Source organism: Psammomys obesus, unplaced genomic scaffold (assembly GCF_907164565.1).
Source record: "Psammomys obesus unplaced genomic scaffold, mPsaObe1.curated_primary_1811, whole genome shotgun sequence".
Classification (NCBI taxonomy): domain Eukaryota; kingdom Metazoa; phylum Chordata; class Mammalia; order Rodentia; family Muridae; genus Psammomys; species Psammomys obesus.
In genome coordinates, this window is record NW_026587556.1 from 623637 (window position 1) to 630644 (window position 7008).

Here is a 7008-nt window from a genome sequence, read left to right on the forward strand (position 1 = left end):
TAAATCCTACTTCCTCAAGGTTCCACAGCCTCCCCAAGCAACACCACCATCTGGTAACATAGTGTTCAAAGACAAGAGACTGTGGAAAACATTTCACAATGAAAAGATAATAGCCTGTACTGCTGGTAGTGCACTGGTTTTACTTCCTAACTTAACTGTCCTAAATCATAGCTTTTGTTATCTGCTGAATTTTATAATGTCTTTCACACTGTAGGTTGAATCAGGGAACAAAATTTTTTAGCTTGAATTTCTCCTTGCATTCTGAAAAATTTCCCACAAATAATATTTGAAGTATCCAGTATCAGCAACTCTCTAACCAAAGCAAATAGATATATGGTGCTATTAACTTATGAGCTGGTTTGCTTCTGTTTTAAAAGTTCTCTCTAGAGAAGATTGATAATCAGTGGAGATAACTGGATCTGTACACTGCTTGGTGACCCAGGCACTTTAATTCTAATTTACATCATCCAAAAGAAAGGCCTTCAGTAATGGCCTGCGATTCAAGAGCAAAGCAGCTGTCCTAGAAAATGTATCACCTCAGCTCTGGTCAGCAGCTCAGAAGAAGCCTCACTCCTCAAGTGAGTTGCATGGTAACATCTTAATGATTGATTTACTGGAAGCCCAGGTATTTTCTCACAGTTTTGCTGAGCTTCTTGGGACTATTTGCTAAGTCTTACATATCCTCGGCTGGCTTCTAACTTGCTTATGTAGCCAAGGCTGGCCTGAGCTGCTGATTCTCCTACTCTCACCTCTTATATTCTCTGATTAGGGGTAACAGGCATTATTGCCACCACACAGCTAAATTGGCTACTTTGATACTACCAAGCAGAGCACATTGTCTGGTAGGGAGACATTTTTAGTTCCAGTGATAGAGCCACATCTTGCTTGCCATCTCTCCATCAGTACCCTGGTCAGCTAGTCTTGTCTGGAGATTATCTTCTTCTGTGTGTCTCCATCTCTGTACTGTTTACATACTGGCTTTATAACTAGATTCTGCTTATGTATCCTGGTGATGAAAAAGTACCTGCATCAAAGGCTTGGGTACATCTACTTTGTGTATTTAAAAATATACCTGAAACATAGCTGGAGTTCAACAAATCCTAGTTGCTTATTAATGCCGGTCTTACTAAGATAACATTGTGTGTGTGTATCCTGTAATATTCTATTATTACAGTGCAGTGAATGTTATAAACAAGGGGAGGGAAACATGATAGTGCTCATGTTTGTTTCCTTCCCAAATATCCCACTGTTCCTCACTTGAGAATTGTTCATTGGAGATTACCTATACACAGTAGGAGAAATGAAATACTTTTGTTTTCTAACTTGCAAACAGTAAGTGAATGACAGCTGGCAGCAAGGCTTTGCAAATATAGTCAGTCACCTTTACTCTGTTAAGTCCTAGGAAAGGAATCATCAAAACTGCTTGCTATTCACTTGCCTCCATTTATTTTGTGTTAATGCTTTTTGAGACTGGCCTGGCTCTGTGTGCTGTTGGCAGTAACAAACTCTAGTTTGAAATTTATAGTAGCTATTTCTCTAGGTATTATATAGCAAGATTAGCTAATAGCTTATCGAATGCTTTACAGAGGTTAGAAATGCCATGGAAAGGAGAGGAGATGCTGAGAATATTTTTAAGTAGTACACACAGGTTGAAGTCATTTACCTTAGAGCATAGTTCTTATGAGGCCACATTGCTAACGTAGAACATGCTGCTTCCTCTGTTTCTTTTAATTTGCTCTTTTTATATCATTGCACCATTGTGTACAATGCATAGCTGTGTATTTTCTTCTACATCTGTAGGTAGAGAAAATGCCTTTTAACATTCCTGGAAATTGCTGAACTCATTTTTCTCATAGCTTGTTCTTTGTGAGGCATTGCTGTAGTCCTGAGCATAATCTTCCATTGTTGAGCTGAGTCTGAAAATTGACAAATGGGTCTTTGTCTTTATCAGCCATTGTTTAATTTGTTCATATTGATTATTGAAGTAAGTTTTTTGAATCTGTCTGGATTCTTCTTATCAGCACTTTTTTTAATCACCATCTCTTTTTGTCTACTTGGAGTATTTTTATTTCCTTGAACAATAAATGATCGAAAAAGATCTAACTCAGTTAATAATTCTTACGGTTTGAATGTGAACTGCCCCTCATTAGCTCATATATGCAAACACTTTGGTCTCTAGTTAGTGGTGCTGTTCAAGAATGTAATGAAAGGATTACATAGGAAGTGGAACCTTTTTGGAGGAAGTAAGTCACTGAGGGTAGGCCTTGGGATTTCATATCCTGGCCCCACTTCCTGTTCATTCAGTCTCTGCTTCTGGGCTTCTGGTAGAAAGTGACTAACCACCTATGCTCCTACTACTATTCTTTCTACACCATAATGGACGGTATTTCCTCTGGAAGTGTAAGCCAAAAATAAAACCTTCCTCTCTTAAGTTGCTTTTGTTGGGGTATTTTATCACAGTAATAGAAACAAGTCCCTTAATCAAGAAAACACAACTGAAACAAAGAAAATAAATGCTTTTCCATCAACTTAGTAGATCAGGGGAGTAAATGCAGACTGCCAAGAGATAGCTGAGCACTACAGTGAGAAGCAGGTTCTTGAGGCTGCTTGAGTTTGGCACCTGTTTCTGCCCCTGACCTGTCATCATTGTTTAGAAACAATCTCTCCTCATGTCTGCGCAGTGTTACTGTAAAGAACGTATGAATACATGTTAGTATAACTGCATGCAGCCTGTGCTGCACACTGATCTACTCAATTAGAAAATGCTAGTGTATTCCCTTTTGGCTAGATAGAAAGCAAAAGCACCTTATTCTCAAAAGGATTTTAGGATTTCTTAAACTTTTAAATGTAGATGCTTTCTTATTTTGTTTCTATTTACAAATGTATTTTATAAATATATTCCCTGCTATATAAAAATTGAGCTAAAATAAGTGAACCTGTGTTCCTGTTATTGAATACTACATATCAATTAAGAGAGCTAGATTCGTTGATTGGTCTCTGCATGTACATACTCTGTAAAGGTGTACAGGTAGAAAGATCTAGAAATGTATTTGTGTGAAACCATGTTGCAGAATAAGCATATTATGATTTTGCTTCTCATTGAAAATATGTTTATGTATGCACTTAATTTATATTTACTTTCATATAAGAGAGTCCAGAACTTCACATAGGTAAATGTAAATAGGTTACTGGTGGGGCAGGGTAGAATGAGAGAGCAGATAAAACATTATGAATTTTTTCAGTTGTGCTGTCTGATTTGACTAGTTTTTGCTGAGAATGTGCTTGTGTGTGACTCATACATTTGCATTTAAATATTCATCTAAAGTGGCAGTCAGCTAAGATGTGCCTTGTCTCCTAAAGATGCGGACAGAGAATCCATCCAGATGAGAAACGATTAGTGTTCAAATTTGGGCATGAGGTTTACTCTGAAGCCAATCAAGCTTCTCCAGTTACTTGAACAATTAACATATGTCATGGTTACTAATGATTATCAGCTTGACAGAATCTAAAACCATGTAGAACAGAAACCTCTGGGCATGTCTGTAAGGGAGTTTCTAAATTGGGTTAATTGCATATCTGCTGTGGCTAGCACCATCTAAAGGGCTAGAGTCTTAGACTGAATAAAAGGAGAAAGCAAGCTGATTACCAGTGTTCATCTCATCTGGCTTCCAGATGCAGTGTGACCAGCTGCCTCACATGTATTCCCATGTCTTCCCCCAGTATGGTAGACTATACCCTGAAACCATAAACCAGGACAAACTATTTCTGGTGTTGATTTTGTAAGGTACTCTGTCACAGCAATAAGAAACGTGTTTATCCCTTAAGTTTCTAATCTGAAAGTGGAGCTTATGAGATTTGCTTATGAAATTTGAGTGAGTACACCTATGTAAAAGGCTCTGAGCAGTTCTGTCAATGAAACACATTGGAGGTTAGCTTTGCAATCAATAAAAAGCAATTAGATACAACAGGTATTATAGATAAGTTTGAAAGGCGGGTGGAGTGATAAGCCTATAGGAGGTAGCTAGGAATTCATATGCCTTTTCTCCTGCCTTTTGATATGCGTTGTGTAAGTCTGTAAGGAAGAAAACCCTTGGGCCTTTTTCTCTCACCAGCAAGGGAACCTAGTAGATATAATAGGTGTTAGTAGACTATGCAAGGTTAGTATTAATTAATCACTTCTGAAATAGTTTATGAACTCAGGTACTTAATACATTTATGAATCTTTTCAACTATTAAGTGTAGAAACAGATGTTGCAACTAAGAAGACAAACCTCACTTTTCTGGACCTTAAAAATATTAAAATGACACCCTCTTGGCTTTAGGTTTGCAGAACACATTGTCATCAAGTGTACTTGTGGCTAATCTAAAAATGTTGGTTCTATATAACTCTTTGCCTTTTATTGCTAAGATAGTATATGAGTATCTTAAGATATCCTAACAAAGAAGTGTAGCTGGCTCCTAGTTAGGGGTACAGGGACTGTCTCAGACATGAACTCAATGGCTGCTCCCCCACCCCCCAGGGAGGAGCAGCCTTGCTAGGCCACAGAAAAGGACATTGTAGCCAGTCCTGAAGAGACCTGATAAGCTAGGATCAGATGGAAGGGGAGGAGGACCTCCCCCATCAGTGGATTTAGAGAGGGGCAGGAAGGAGATGAGGAAGGGAGGGTAGGATTGGGAGGGAATGAGGAAGGGGGATACAGCTGGGATACAAAGTAAATAAACGTAAGTAATATTAAAAAATAATAAAGAAAAAATAAATAAAAAGTTGATTCTTTCCTTCTGTAGTCTGAGGCCCAAAGTCAAGGTGTGGGTAGAATTGTTTTCTGAAGGCCCTGGAAGAGCATCTGGCCTTCTTCCAGTTGCTGGAAGTAGCTAGCAGCCCTGTCATCCTTTGACTTCTGTGTGAGCCTAGTCTGCTTCTGTCTTCATGAGGCATTCTCCCTACACCTGTGTTTTTTTGCATCTCCTGAAGACATCTGTAATTAGATTTAAGGTCTGCACTTAGCTGCAATCAATCTCGGTTTGCTGTGTATGTGAAGGTTCTGTTTCCAAATAAGGTTAACATAGGTACCAAGAGGTTTGTCCTTTAGCTCACCACCACCTCTAAGGAATTTTGGGTTTTTGGTTTTTTGTTTGTTTGTGGAGAAAGGATCTCATATATTTTAGGTTGGCCTTCAACTTCTGTATGTAGCCAGGGATGACTTTGAACTTCTTAATGGTTTTGTCTCCACCTCCAAAGTGCTGAGATGCCACCACACCCAGTTTATGCAAAGCTAGAGATTATATGATCTAGGCAAATACTGATCCAACTGAGCTATTTCTCTAGCTTCAATCCTATTGCTTTTAATTTCCGGCTTATACATCAGGTCTTTGGAGAGAATTGTCATAGAGGAGGAAAAGGCTGGTGGGTCTCCTGAGGTCTGTGTTTTTTCATTTTAGAGTTAGTTTGTTGAGGTCTTCAGAAAAGAGAAAAGAGCAGGAGAGTAACCGCTATGCAGGTTTTTTTGAGCCTACTGAATCCAGACAGTTTTGTATAGACTTTATTAGGCAAACATTCATAGTCGGTTAGCCTTACCCTTATTAGTCCTTATAAGTTGAATAATTGTATTTCCTGGCACTTTTATATTTTTTAATAGCCCTAGTATGTAATATAAGTAAGAGCTCCTTTTGCAAATTTTAACTGTTACAACTATTCCATATTTTAACTTCTACTTCTTTAGCTTTTCTATAAACCTTCATTGTATTCTAATATAAAACCACAAATTCATGTTTATAGACCAGTGTAGAGATATTAAAATCCTATTAAAGATTTTCACATGGAAAATTACAGAAACAGAGCCAATGAGATTGCCCAGTGGATAAAGTTACTTGCTATCAAGCCTAACAACCGAAGTTTAATCTCTGGGATTAACAGTAGAAGAAGACCTCTACATGCAGACCATAGTATGTGCAGGCTCCTACACATACACATAATCAATAAAATACAATAGAAATAAAGAAAATTATAGGAATAAATGTGATGATTGCCAAAATTGTGATCTTTCAGTTAGAAAGCAAAGACTTCTTTAATTGTTGAAGTCCATAATATTGGACATTTACTCATTCCATAGGTTTTTATTGCTAGGTGCTGTTCAAGGGTAGAATGCAGAAATGAATAACCTACCTGCTTGTTCTCAGGAATGTTAGCGTTTGATGGGGGAGGACTTGCACATAGTCACATGTTCAAATCTCTGGAAATGAGAGTGGTAGGCAGATGTCTTTTTATTAGGCTGGATAATTTTAATCTCATAATTGAGCAAATCTCTGAAGAAAGAGTGTGTTTGTATGTGTGTCTATTGAAGAAATGTTCCAAGTGGAAGAAGGAAGAGAGCAATGAGAATCCTCACAGTAGGTATGAGCTGGGGCTTTGGAGAGAGATTTGAGGACCAAAGGATTACAGAGGTTCTAACTCTGGGACCCTACTGGCTGTAGGGGAGATAAAGACATGGTCATCATTTCAAAACTGTGCCTTATCTAAAATTGATACCTCCTGACTCATAACGTATTTTTACAGCATGCATATCATCCCAGTAATTGTCCTACCCATTGTGCCATAGTATAGAGCTTTAGATTCTTACATATGAAATTGAGCTTAAGCCTAGACAGCATTAATCTGAAGTGAGGCTGACCAGCCAAGGATGCCCACCTTTTCTGTTCCCTGAGCTTATGTTTATTTAGGACTATTACTCTCCCTTTCACCAAAAGGGCATTATGAATTAGTGGATCTAGGTATTGTGACCAGTGTCCTGAGTGTCAGTACTCTCTAGTACTGCTTTCATATTCTAAGACATGTTTAGTTAGCCTGAGAACCCTGAGGTCAACTCCTGAGTCGTACTATCACCGCACAAATATCAGACAAGTGTTTCTCAGTGCTGGCACAGAAGGCAGCCAGCTTCCTTTTCAGAAGATCCCTAACCCTGCCTGTGTGTGTGTGTGTGTGTGTGTGTGTGTGTGTGTGTGTGTGTGTGT

The 7008-nt window shown here is 38.5% G+C and overlaps 1 protein-coding gene across 5 annotated transcripts in view; it reads left to right on the top strand.

Annotated features, from left to right (window-relative positions):
* The window catches only part of Dip2c (disco interacting protein 2 homolog C), a 420838-nt gene that overhangs the window by 334809 nt on the left and 79021 nt on the right, over positions 1 to 7008 (top strand). The window lies entirely within an intron of this gene.